Here is a 14,992-nt window from a genome sequence, read left to right as displayed (position 1 = left end):
CCAATGATAAACAGTATAAATTTAGAATTTTGTTTGTTTGTTTTTTATTTTGGTACTGGGAATTGACCCAGGGAACCTTAGCCACTGAACTACATCCCCAGCATTTTTTATATTTTATAGACAGGGTCTTGCTGAGTTGCTTAGGGCCTCACTAAATTGTTGAGGCTGGCTTTGAACTTGCAATCCTACTGCCTCAGCCTCATGAGCCACTGGGATTACAGGTGTGTATCACTGCACACGGCTCAACTTTAGAATTCTAACCCAGAATCCTAGAGTGATTTCCATCAACTTAATTTGGATTCATCTTATAAGACTAGTTAATACTCAACCTACCTCATTTTAAGGCCACCTATTGCATACTTTGAACACATTTGATCTGACAGATAGCCATTCAATCCATGTTTGTTGAGCACCTATTATGTACTAGGCACTATGCTAGGCAGTACAGTTATCATTTATTACAGGCAGAACAACTGCTTTCATAAAACTTGGAGTCAGGGAAAACTTTAGTAATCTCAAAACCTGATCCTACCCCAAATGAGAAAACTGAAACTCAGAGAAACAAGGTGACTTACTCATCAGCAAAATCCTAATATAAGAAGCAGAACACAGACTGTTTTTCAGTGAAACCATCTGTTCTCTGAGTAACAGCTCCTCTTTCCTGTTCCATTTTAGTTTTATTTTTCTAGTTTTGATAATTTTTTAAGTTTGTGAGGGTAGAAGTCCAAAGGTTGAAAATTGACAGAAATACAATGCTGATAATTCTCGGGGATAATTTGGCCTCAGTTCCAGCCAAAAATTATGAATAAATAGTATAAACAAATACATTGTATGTCATTCAGACTAATTGTTTCTATATGAAGATCTCTTTAGATAATGTGGATTGAAAATCTGACATATTGATGATGCAAATCTCAGAAGAAATATGAATGCATAATTGAATAAGTATTATTAAAAGAGTACAATTACAAAAAATGAATTCAGAATTTATGCATAGAAACAAATTAAGAAAACTAAAATATATAGGAAACAGGTTAATAATACACTGCTAGATAATATTAGTTAGAATGTCATACATTTTAAGCTCAAACATGTTTATTAGAATGTGGATAATAATATATAGAGATTCAATTTATGTAGTTGCCACAGTCTGGCTGGGCACAAATGCCGCAGTCTGGCTGGGCACACAATCACGAGCCACCACACAGCTTGTAGATTCAAACAGCAGCTCTTTATTCCCGAACTCAAACCAGCCGTCTACAATCACGTTCTGGGGAAATCCACGTTCTCTGCCCAAATCCACGTTCTCTGCCCAAATCCACCTCCACTGGGCTTCTGTCTCCCAAAATATATTGTCTGAATCCCGTGAGAACTCAAGGGGAACTCAGGCAGCAGGATACGCCCTATTCCCAGGAGGAATAATCTTAAACCTGGAACCTAAACTGGGAACGCCCTAAACACGATTATCTTAAAACCGGGAACACCCTAATCTGCCTTGGTCCTTGAGCAAGGTCACCTACATTCAATGTCACTGCAACATGTCAGCAACATGGGGTACGCTGGCAAGGAAATTGTCATACCTACTTGGCTAATGGCTCCCAGCATGTAGTCTTTCTAACCTTTATAGTATTATTTACATTCAAAAGCATACAAACTAATTTTAGTGACATTTTAAATTTTTCAAAAAGAACATTTCATTTAAGACATATTTCATGTACATTTTCTTCCTATGAATTCTTCACATCTTGTGAGAACATATGAAAAACCAAATGTCAAAACTTCATGAGAAGTAAAAACATTCAAATAAAGCTAATATAAAATTTGTTTGATTCAGTCATAATAAAGACTATAAAGAAAAGAAATAAAAGCAGGAAGTATTAGAAAAACATTGCAATTGTCCCACCATGTCCTTTACTATTTCAAGTCACAAAGCAAGAATACAAAAGGGGAGACAAGAATCATATCTCTAAATATTTTACAGTTAAAGATTAAGGTAACAAACTATCTTGATAATATTGCTTGGAATAAACAATTGAAAAGCCAGGCTCAGTGTTGCAGACCTGTAATCCCAGCAGTTTAGGAGACTGAGGGAGGAGGATTGCAAGTTCAAAACTACCCTCAACAATTTAGCAAGGCCCTAAGCAACTCAGCAAGACCCTGTCTCAAAATAAAAACATGAAAAGGGCTGGGGATGTGGCTCAGTGGTTAAGAACCCCTGGGTTCAATCCCTGATACAAAAAAAAAAAAATAAGTAAGTGAAAGTTTGTAGTTTCTAATACAGTCATGGACCTCACAGTGATATTTGGGTCACAATGGACCTATATATGATGACATTTCCATAAGATGATGATGGAATTGAACTGTTCCTCCCGTATAGTGACATCACAGACATCCCACCAGTGTTAGCCCAGTATATTACACATGTGTTTGTGGTGATGTTGGTGTAAACAACCCTCCTTGCTGCCAGTCATATGAAAGTATAGCACATACAATTATGCACAGTGCATAATTGTTATGGACTGGAATAAGGTGTCCCCCAAAAGCACCTAAAAATGCAGAAATATGAAATGATTACAAGTGAAATGGAAGAGGTGAAATGATTAGATTATGAGAACTATGACTTCTTCTTGCTATCCTAATTTGAACAGACTGAGTGGTAACTGTATGTAGATTGGGTATGGCTGGAGGGGCGGGTCATGGGGGCCTGCCTGGAAGCATTCATCTCCCCTGAGGTTCCTCTGCCCCTCTGATTCCTGACTACCAGGTATTGAGCAGCTTTACTCGACCACACCCTTCTGTCATGATGTTCTGCCTCAACTTGGGACCAGGGCAAGGGAGTCTCCTGACTGTGAACTGAGCAGGTACTTATCAGTTGTTTTGGTCACAGCAACAAAATAACTGACTAACACAATGATACTTGATAATGGTAAACGATTAGGTTTCAGTTTTGTGTATTTATTTTTCTATGCTTTTTATAGTTATTTTAGAGTGTGCCCTTCTACCTATCCAAAATGTTTGCTATCAACATATGCTCTGTCATGTCAGCAGCAACCTCATATATCTTGTGTTTTCTATGTCCCTTAATGGCATCAGAGGCCACATAAGATGATTGATGTAAGTTTACACTATGATGTTCCTATAATGATAAAAGTGCTTAATAATAAATTTCTCTGAATGTATCTCCATTGTTAAGTGACAACAGTTTGTAATTCAAAGCCACATAAATACTAAAGACAATGGAATTTATTGACTTATGTCAGTTAACAATCGCTGAATACATGATTTTGTCAGAAAGTCTCTTGAAATGCTTTGTTCTTTCAGGAAGACTAATTATTTTTCTGGTATGATAAATTTTTCAACCTCCGTTTCACTAAATAAATAGGCCGAGTGATATTTCAACATTATAGAGATTAATACAACATATTGATTCATATGAGAGAAATTCTTTTTATTATTTTGGATAGCTAATTTGTTACCAATATATACCTAAGCAAGATAAGAAAAGCAATAGATTCAGGAAAATACCTACAGTGCAAAATAAAGTCTAAATACCAAAGTCTAAAATCATGGGAATAGTCCCTGCCCACAGTAGACCAATTCATACATGTCACCTCTTTATTATTGTTGCTTAACATACATATGAAAAACAGAGCAAAGCATTTTGGGTTCAATGAAACATGGCATGAAATTCAAATATGTTCTTTATGTGATGGAGTTTTCATTTCCACTATAACTTAGAAACTGTCATGTTACATAATCTGGGTGAGCATGACTTTACCTGAAAATGTTAAGTTCAAATATGACTTCATGCTGAAGCCAATACGTGTATCAAGTATAAATGTAAAGCTTAAAAAATATTTCTAACAAGTATATCAAAACAATAGTCAATATGAAATTCTGTGTGGAATATTATTTTAATTATTTGAAACACATTCATAGAAAAAGACTGGAAGACATATTACTTTTATCATTGATGAAATTTATAGGTGTTTTAAAATTTTATTCACAATTTCCTATATTTTAATAGCAAAAATTAATGCTATCTTTTTAATTTGCTCAAAATGAAAAAGCACTGTAGCAAACTACAGAAATATAAATTCATTTTGGCACAAAGTCATTAATTAAAATTTTATTTTATGTAGATAATTAACTAGCTTCATTGCTACCTAATAATATTAAGACACAGCTCACCAAGTAAAATCTTATGGGAAGTTTTGTCACTGGTTTTGCTGTAATTAAGATATTTTATACTTACTTCATGCTATGTGTAGACCAGTTTGAATTCTATTAAGAAAACTTTAGTAAATAAACTTTAAAACATTTTTATTGAATTTTTTTGGAATGTATAAAGAATATTTCATGTCCTTAGATCATTTTACATTTAGTTCATTGAATATTTTTGAGAACAGTTCATTTCTAGGTATTTTGATATAAAGATAAGAAGAAAAACATGGTTCCTACCATGAGCTCATGGGTTGGAAAGTGGGGAGAAGTGGAGTGTATATGTGTTTGTGTGCCTATATATTAGTTTGTGTGTGCATGTAGTATATATTTGTAGGTAGTTGCTGTATAGAGCCTGTATATACAGACACAAATACACATATTATACATATATGCTATGCATTCTGAATTTATTTGCCTATTAAAGAATAAATTCAAGGAAAATATTTGTATTTGTAATTACTTATTAATTAATTAATTCAATACACTTTTATCAAGGTAACCTGAATTTTATGAAACAAAGCTGAAATCTGAATCTTTTCTATGCTTGTGACATTCCTGTCTGTGCTCTCCTAACTAGATGGTGCAGAGTGAGAAAAATTTGACTTTGGCCTCCAAATCCTCTACAATGAACATGGTTGGATTTGAGCTCAATGTTAATATTTATGAATCCTTTAACAGTAAACATCTCAGTTCTCATAGTCAGGGATAACTTTATTCAAGTGTACACTAAAGATTCATTTCAGGGAAGAAACCACATACTGAATGATACTACATAAATTAATTGATAGGCACAATTATACATATTAATACATTAAATACCCAAATTATAAAAGGGTGTGTGCAAGATTGTATTTATATAATATATATCAAAGAATGAAGGTGCTGAAATGGAAGCAAAATGACTCAGGATCACATTGTTAAATTAGGAATGGAACCACCATATGACCCAGCTATCCCACTCCTTGGTATATACCCAAAAGATCTAAAATCAGCATACTGTAGGGATATAGCCATATCAATGTTTATAGCAGTACAATTCACAATAGCCAATTTATGGAACCAACCTAGGTACCTATCAATGGATAAATGAATAAAGAAAATGTGTTATATATACACAATGGAGTAAGAAGAATGATTTAGTGGCGTTTGTCAGTAAATGGATGAGATTGGATACTATTATACTAAGTGAAATAAGCCAGACACAGAAGTTAAAGGTTGAATGTTTTCTCTGATATGAGGAAGCTTTCTTTAAGGAAAAAGAAAGGGGAAAACAAGGTGTGTGGGGAAGGGTAGGATTCCATCAAAATAAAAGGAAGATCAGTGGAGTAGAGAATGAGGATTGAAGGAGAGAAGAGGGATTGGATAAGGGAAGAACAGTGGAATGAATCTCAGCTAACTTCCCTGTGTATACTAGAGATATACCACAATGAAGCTCACCATTATGTATAGCTGTAGTTTTTTTATGAAAAAAATCTATAAATAAATAGCAAAAAGATCTGTAGAGAAATGAGAATAGGAGAAGGAAGAGAGGAGAGCAAAAATAAATACTGGAGACTGTATGGGTGCAAATGACATTTCATGTTTTATAATAATGTCAAAATGAATTTTAATGATATATATAACTAACGAAGACCCAATAACATTTTAAAAAATAAATAGAAGGAATTTCTATTAAAAAAAAAGAGAGACTGTGTAAATAGAAAGCCTATCTTATTTGCAAAGCAACTTGAACCTCCTAAATTCTCAAAACCAGAGATACCGTTATCCTTCCTTCATTCCAAGAGATGCTGTTTACATATGTGTCAGGCACTACTCTGGTCATTTTATATAGGAATAATTAATCCTTTGTAACCAATATTTGATCATAATTTGAATTAAATGTCATATATTTTATTATTTGTTGTGTGGCTAAAATTTTTAATGTTTTTTGGCATCAAAATAATACAGTCAAGAAATCTAAGTTTCTGTACAGACTCTAAAATAAAATGTGTAGGAACTTTCCTATATTCATTCAAATGAACATGTGTGCTATTCCCTAGAAACAAAGTAGCAGCTTATCAAATATCTTGAAATTTATTTTGTAGTTTACACTGCCGATGGCTAAATCCCAGTCATCCCATCTTGCTAAATGAAAAGAAGTATTATTATTTTAGTTTTCAGTAACATGCCTGTCAGTTAGAAATGCCTGCAAGACAGTCAATCAATAACATTAATTGAACAACCACTTTGCACAAAATACTATACATCACTAGATAAGGCCTTGCTGTTACCAGTGGAGTCAAATAGCTAGACTGGCACAAATGTATTGTTTGATATTGTTTTGAAATAATAGTTAGTCTTCTGTTAAGTCAAATATCATTAAACCTTTTATATAGCTACACAATTATTTGCATAACAATTCAGATAGAATAAGTCAATAACCTATCTATAGAAATCAGAAAATCCAATAATCACTCTTTTCACTACTATCATGTACCATCCATCTCTGGCTGGAATATATTTCTGAAAGCACAAATTCAAACATGCCATTCCTACTCTCTTGCTTCATAGTTTTCAAGAATTATCTCTCATCAGCATCCGTCTTTCTAAAAATGTACTCCAAAAAGCATCTGTAGCAGAATCCCCAATGATGTATGTTAAAAATGCAGTTCAAGCCCAGCTTTCTGTGACTTCCTTTGTGATTCTGGAGTTGAACCCTGTAGACATTTCTTATTGGTCACCTCATTCATTGTGAGGCAATATCAGATTGGAAGATTGCCTCCAGTGCCCTCTACTGATAATGCAAGACTATTAGAAGTGCAGTTTCTTCTTGCTCCTGAATGCTACATTCCTAGGCTACTTCTAGACTTCTTTCTATGCCAAGACTTTTTTCTAAGCATGGACTAACAATGTCTTCTCTCCAACAAGTTTTTCTCCTCTCTTACAGGTAGTTTCCTGCTTGGTTTCTCTTTACTGTGCTTCCCAGTGATCTTCCTTCTCATTCAACTTTGGGAAAACCCTCTTCCAAGTTTGTTTTCTTCTTAAATTGTTTAAGTTCAAAATAGCTACTCCATACATTTGCTATCTCTACATCTTTAGAATTTATTATTATTATTAGTAGTAGTAGTAGTACCTAACCACCATTTACTATTTAATCATTCTTTAGATTAAGTTTTTACTGGTCAAATCCCTGGAGTAGTTTCTATCTCCTGACTGGAATTTGATGGATACACTTGCCCACATTCAGTACTTTCTACCAGTGTAGAATTATTTGGAGGAAGATTTCACATTTTGTGTAAACTTCATTCTGGAGGCCCAAGTCCATTTTTGTTTTCATTATGTCACGTATATCACATTGTTTTTCTTAGTGTCTTCACAAAAAGAGAACTTTGTGGGGGCACAGTGGTGAACACTTGAAGTCCCTGCTACTCAGATACTGTAGCAAAAGAATCTCAAGTTCATGATCAATTGGAATAACTTAGTGAAATCTTGTCTCAAAATGAAATTTGAAAGAACATTGGGAGTGTACCTCAATGGTAGAGTGCTGGCTAGCATACATAAGACCTTGGGTTCCATCCCCAGCAGCAGAACAAAGAAAAAAGAAAGAAAGAAGGAAGGAAGAAGGATAGGAAGGAAGGAGGGAAGGAAGAAAAAGAGAGAACTCTCTGTGCTTTCATGGTACCTCAGTTACATCTTTCCTAGTGAATTTATCTTCTATAATAAAAATTGTGCATTTAATTCTCTGCCATTCTCCATAATCTCTGAAACCCAAACCACAGTTTTCTGCCATTTAGTTGTCAGCAATATTTAACACATTCTAGGTATCCCATTGAAATTTGTTGCTTATTTAAATAGACTCCTCCTCCTCCTCCTCCTTTAATTTATATTTTAATGGTGTGGTTTTGAGATTATATAATTTTCAGAAAGTGTTCTTTATCTCTATTCTGGATAGAGTTCGTTAGGGTTGAATGAGCTTTTTGTCTTGTCCAAATCCGTAGAGCAATATGCTCTGTAGATAAGGAGGCTAACACACTATAGTGATTTCTGTAACATTGAACACTGTGCTGTTAAGAATTGGACCCATGCCAGGACACATTTCTCATTGACAATTAAACACCCATCAACTGGTAATGATGACTCCTGGTAACTTGTGACACAGACCAGACAGAAAGGCTATGGTCTAGATGGGAAAGGTATTTGATCTCATTACTCATCCCTGCAGCCATTCTCTGCCTCAGAATGTTGAGGGACTGGAGCCCTCAATGAACAGAAGCTACACCATATAGAAAAACCCATGAGAAGTATGTACATTTTATTTTAAAGGATGTAAACATGCTTTCTATTTGATTTGTATGTGTATGTTTTAGGGGAACATTAAACATTTCCTCAGTTATTGAATTCAGGTTTTCAAAATTTGCAAAATAGTTACATGATGTGTACATGGAAAGCTGACATCCAAAAAGTAACAAATCTGTATCTTAAGAGTTAATTTTAAAATATTAATGTTAAAATTTAAAACACTTAACTTTTATTCCTTTTGCAAAATGAGATTAATGGCAAAGAAATTGCACATAAGCATTTGGAAATCTGTACAGCACGCAAAATAAGTTCAGGTTTGGTTTCCTAAGCAAATGAAATGAAATTGATAGCAATATATTCTAAAGCAACCCTGTGGCACTCATAATAATACTAGCTACCTTACTATTTCTGATTCAGAATTTATACCTTATTGAAGGATTTCTGAATCTTTAGATTTTTAGTCTTCTTTTTGAAAAGAAATTAGTCAATTACTTAAAAATGACAATCTATAGAACTGCATTCATCTCACATGGGCCATAGACCATTGCTGAGAACATCATATCATGATGTAAAGCTGTACTCTAGATGGCATGCCTTTTTTATTTCTAAATTATGAATATTAAATATTGTAAAATAAAAGCAAGTTCATAACCAAACAGTGTGTATTTATGAAAATTTCCTTCTTGTATAATGTTTATATTTTAACTTCTTGCTTACACACTTTCATAAAATTCCATTGCCCTACTACACACAATACCTTGCTGTCTATTTCAGAATATTTATAATTACAGGAATGAGAATTTTTTTCCTTTTTCTATGTAGGTCATCAAATCCTTAGAAATTGAGTTTTACCCTTAATGTCAAAATAACCACACTTGACTTGTCTTCAATACATTTGATTGAATTGAGTTTTTTTCTTCTTTACATTGTAAATAAATTATTGTGTTGGTAAATGAACAAAAGGAGATATAATTGCAAGTAATATATATTCATTTTATTGGGACAAGGAGTAGAAAGAAATGGAACAGATATATTTGATGTTAAAATAAATTTTAATGACACATTAGAATTTTTCTTAAAAATGCTCAAAATTCGTCTGAATTATAAGGAAGTTCAAAACCTTTGAAACACACATAATTTAAGAAACACTTGTCAAGTGCCTATAATCATCATATGTTGCATACTTCTTTCTCTAACATTTAGTTTAATCTTTGGAAATTGGGAGACTAATAATATAGTTTATTATAGATGAGAAAATAAGAATCTGAAGCAAGGAAACATCGATTCAATTATTAAGATCCTAAAATTAATGGGGGGGGGGTAGAAAAATATATGAGATTCAGAAACTCTATATAGAAATAGTAGAAGAAACTCTTCTTTTCCTAGAAAACTTGACCTAAAATTTCTAAAGATAAGTTTTAAAATGTAAACCAACATTTACCTGTATGAAAATCAAACATATACCATCGAAATGACGCCTGATTTGGTATTTGTTAGAAGTCTGCCCCTTTTCATCTTTTGAGCACCATGGGCTGACCTGACTACTGCAGCAAGATTTGCACTTTGTATTACACATCCTCTAACAGTTAGAAGCTTTGAGTCGTAATGCCTGGGTTAGATTATTTGCTCTGACAAATAATCTGGGCAATGATATTCATGCATTCTATTCCTCAGTTTTATTTCTTAATTTATTGTGGCTCAAAAGAAGTCACAAGTTTTGTCATGTGTAGATATGATAATATATTACCATACATTTGCTAGCTATTAATCTATAAATATTTGTAAATTAATACAACATTATGATTAATAGTTACTTTATTGAGTAACTTAATTACAAATATATATGCATTTAATTGTCAACAAATCCCTTTACATGACGTTTCACTAGGTTCTATATTAATTTTCAGAAGAGATCATACATTTTTCTAATCTGTTTTACTCAGAACTATGAAGGTATTTTGTCTACTCAAGAAATAGATTTAATTGATTAACAGATGAAAGGATTCTAATGATTTTGGATTGTATGTCAGCACTGTTTAGTGTCAGAAAATGAATTAACTAATGATGCAAAATATGCAATTTTTATTGAAGAAACATGCCATATTTAGGTTTTTACAGACATGACTATAAACAGTCATTCTAAAAACTGTTTATAAAATGCATAGTCATTTCTGTTATGATCTATCTATACTAATTTGTAAGGCACTTCAATTGCCATAGCATGGGAAGAGATTTTCTTTTCCTTTTTTGCATTTTAAAGAGTTGCAGGGGGCAAAGGTTGTAGACATACACAAACCAGGATCATATTCTGATTTGACACATTTGCCTGACATGCCTCCGTATACCAGAACTTACCTTTCAAAATGCAGAAGAACGAGGTTGTGAAAGATTGTGGGAGATGTCAAACTACAATGCCTAACAGCTCTTACCTCTGAACATGTCATGGTCAGTGATCATTAAAGTCCTCTGATCTTGCCTGCAACAGTGTGGAAATCCAAATGTAGAGGTCTTGCTGCCAATCATTACTTAGGTTATTGTTATCTTTTGGAGCAGTCACCATAGCATTGGAAGTGAATTCATTAAAAGTATTATGGATCCCTAATACACTTTAAAAAAAATTGGGCTGTGGTAGGAAGGAAACCTTAAGTTTGCTATTTAATTTCATCTGGCTCAAATAAAAGTCATAAGATGACTACCTTCCTCATTGTAGAAGGATCACAGATGCAGTTTTTTTCCCCTATGAAAACATCTTTCAAAAAATATTGTGAAAGAAAAATCTAAATTCTGAATATAGTTATACTGATGAAATATAAAAATAAGAGTGAATTTTAGAAAGGAATTCACGCATGCATTTTATATAACTATTTTATTCAGTAAAACCTCCCTTTGCAACTCTTTACCTACTGAAATACCTGGAGTACCTTAAAGAAGTGTCAGTATAGAAATTGTATTATTGCATTTACTTTACATTGAGTAACCTATAATTTTTCCTCCACTGCTCTCTCATTTGTTGTCTATACCTTTGCTTTTGCTTTTATCTGCAAATGGTCATAAAATAACTGAAATATAACTATTGTTTTTATTGAGTGCAATTTCCCCCTGGCTACTAGCAAGCACTAGTGGGAATCTCTTCCTCCTGAAATTACTCACTTAAATTTACAAAATTTTTATGACTAATGATGGTGATAATGAGGATGATATTTTAAAACTTTGTGTTTTGCTTAGAGCACTTGACTTTTATTTTTCTTCCTGTTGGTTGATGCTGTGATCTGAATATCCCCTCTAAGTTCATATATTGAGTACCTAATCCCCAATGCAATAGTATTGAGAAGTAGAACCTTAACAGCCTTTGAGAGTAGATTAAAGGCATCGTCATGGAAATGGGTTTGTTATCACAGCAATGGTGTCCTTATTAATGATGAGCTCAGCCTTTTTCCTTTTATCATCTGATGACTTCTGCCATATTATGACACAAAGAGAAACTTCACCATATGTAGCCCCTGGATCATGGATTTTAGAATTCTCAACCTCCAGGCTGTGAGTTGAAAAAACTTCTATTGTTTACCAATTACTCTGTGGTAGCCTATAATAGCAGTGTACAATGGGCTGTTAGTTTTATCTAGTAGGTCAAAACAAGTGTTCTAAGATATGGTTTATCCCACATACTCATGATTTCCACTTTAGCATCTTCTAGTCTGGTTAACCTCTGTACATCAATTATTTATTTTGGATATCTACATTCAAGCTACATATATAGTGCCTGCAATCCTTGTTAAGTTAGGCTTTTGTTATTCAGCATTCACAAGGATAGTTTAGACTCAGGATAAATGATTTGTTCATGGTCCCTAAATTAAGATGTGGCAGATATACAACGTAAATTCTTCTCTCTTCTTTGATTATGCTCTACAGCCTTCACAACACTTGAATTGTGTTTTCAGTGTTAAAGTGAATGTAGCTCCCTTAGCGATGGTATAAACTTGGACGAAGTAAAATAGCATTACTTCTTTGAGTCTGGATTTCCTCCTGTATATTAGCTGTGACATCAATACCGGCCTAATACTCAGGTGATGGTTTAATACATGTTGGTGAACATAGCTGCTATCTAGAAATTTACATTAAAATACACAACTTTGGGGAGTTATTATACATTTTATATTTTTTTCTTCTCTACCTCATTCATTTCTACTTTTTCTTATTATGTGCCTTCTCTGACATGGAAGAAAAAAAATATATGTCCAAGTTTAGTTTTTTGTTTCACTTTGGTAAAACCTACATCATATTGAAGACATTGCCATCTAAGCCAATTTTCATTTTTTATGAACCCGGGATATCATGATAGAATATTTCTGGTGTCACACACAGCAGGTACTCAATAAATGCTGGTTCCCTCCTCTTTTTTTTTTTTTTTTTTTGCTTTGTTAACATGAAGTTTTATGCAAATGTTAAATTTTATTATTGCTAGGAACTAAAAGAGTCTCACCAAAATTACATTTAATTTGATGTTCAGAAGGACCCAGAAAAGAACAATTTATTATCTAACTTTTCAAGTGCTGTTTACCAACACAATGCCATAGTTGTTTACTAATTATATAGAAAACAGCACTTTGTTCTCTAGTCAGAGAAAAGAAATTGCTTTTTCCTGATAATCTCCACCACCAGGGGTGTATTATACATCATTTCCTCATGCATTGCTTGGACATTGATCCTTTCCAAATAGTCTTCCAATGCTGATATTTTGTTGTACCGCATTGAAATCATACTTTTTTTTTTTTCTACATGCTAATTTCTTTCATCTTACCTATAAAATCTGAAGGTAGAATCCCTGGTTAAGATACCCAGGTTAGCATTCCCTGAGCTGCTTGATCTGTCCTCTACTGCAGGCTCCTCTGATCACCCCTCAGTGTCTTAAAAGTAACAACTTTTGCCTATTGTGTAAATTTTTCACGTGTTACCACCATCCCTGCCACATATTTTGACTTTTCCCCTTTTCTTGGGCTTATCCTCTCTCTCTGCTTCTCCTACCCTGTTCTCTTATTTATTTTTTTTTCCTGAGTTCCCTTCCTTTATCTCCTCTCATTTCCATTTTTATCTTCCCTTCTTTGATACTTTATCCTGTAATCTGATGACCCTTCTTTTCACATGATCCAGAGAAAATGGATTAAAAGAGGTAGACAATATATTTGTCAAGAACGTAAATGTTTATGCAACATAAAATACATGGGAAAAAAAAAGATTCTCAGCTTTGAAGTCATCTATGTGGGTACTTATGACATTCTTGGGCAAGTGTATTTGCAACATTCAATTTCCAGTGCTAACGAGTGGAAGTTTGATGTGTCCAGTAAATGAAAGCATGTCTGAGGGACACTTGGAGAAATCATCACCTTCCCAGGAGGTAGTGCAAAATTAATTCTGCATTTTATTGCTTTCAGTTTCTCACATGTGATCCCACTGTTATGTCACTTCTGTCACTTGATGACTAGGCACGATAGCTCACTGATGTTAACTTCCTGCGTTTCATTGTTAGCTGCATGGAATGTATTTAACTTATGCTGCTGTCGGGTTTTATAGTATTCTTGCTGTCTTTTAAGTCTTTATTTTTTCTGCTATTTCCTTGTTCAAGAAGAGTTTGCAATGTTTTTTTCAGGTATTTGTGAGGCTGAAATACACAATGTTGACATCTCCTTTTGTCAAGTGTCAAATTTTTGAGAAATTTTTCTTAGACATTTTTGAAAGCAAAATTTATGCTTGAATGCGTAAATAGATAACTGTTCTAAGATATGGCTTTAATAAATTCTCTGCTAAATTCTCATGAAGTACTTATTTGATTTTTCAATGTGTACAATTATATACTCCTGTGAATGATCCCAATGCCTTGTTTTTATATCAAATTATAATAAAGTTTAACATACATCATCTCCTTTGCTTCTTTGTGAATCACATCAACACTATAATGTAGAGAAGGTATACTGTCCCTTGTGGTGACAGATTCTGAAGTTTCATGGCATTCTGAAAGTCATGTAGCTAGAGAGAAATTAAGACTGGGATACATAGGTCCATTATATTTATACATAATTGGCTGCTTTTTCACCCAAAGTTAATACCTCTTGTCCTAGTTTATTAAGGCTGCTATGATAAAATACCACAACTGGGTAGCTTATCAACAACAGAAATTTATTTTTCAATTTTGGATTCTAGGAAGTCCAAGATCAAGGCAAGATCAGTATTCCAAACTAGAGAGCTCTGCACTCATAATCTAATCACCTCCCAGAAGTCCTCACCTCCTAATGTTATCTATCAGCTTTGATGTAGAATTCAACATAAAACTTTGGAGGGACACAAACATTTTTATGAGAGCACTTTTCATATATAAATATGTCTAGAATATGTAACTGTTTAATGCCTTCAAATAAAAAATATTTTTATTTTCTACCATCATTATCATAATAGTTACAATTTCGTATGTAAATTTTTTTGTCCTTAGAAGTTTTAG

The sequence above is a fragment of the Marmota flaviventris genome, chromosome 15, assembly GCF_047511675.1.
Source record: "Marmota flaviventris isolate mMarFla1 chromosome 15, mMarFla1.hap1, whole genome shotgun sequence".
In the NCBI taxonomy this organism is placed as follows: Eukaryota; Metazoa; Chordata; class Mammalia; order Rodentia; family Sciuridae; genus Marmota; species Marmota flaviventris.
This window is presented reverse-complemented; position numbering follows the sequence as displayed.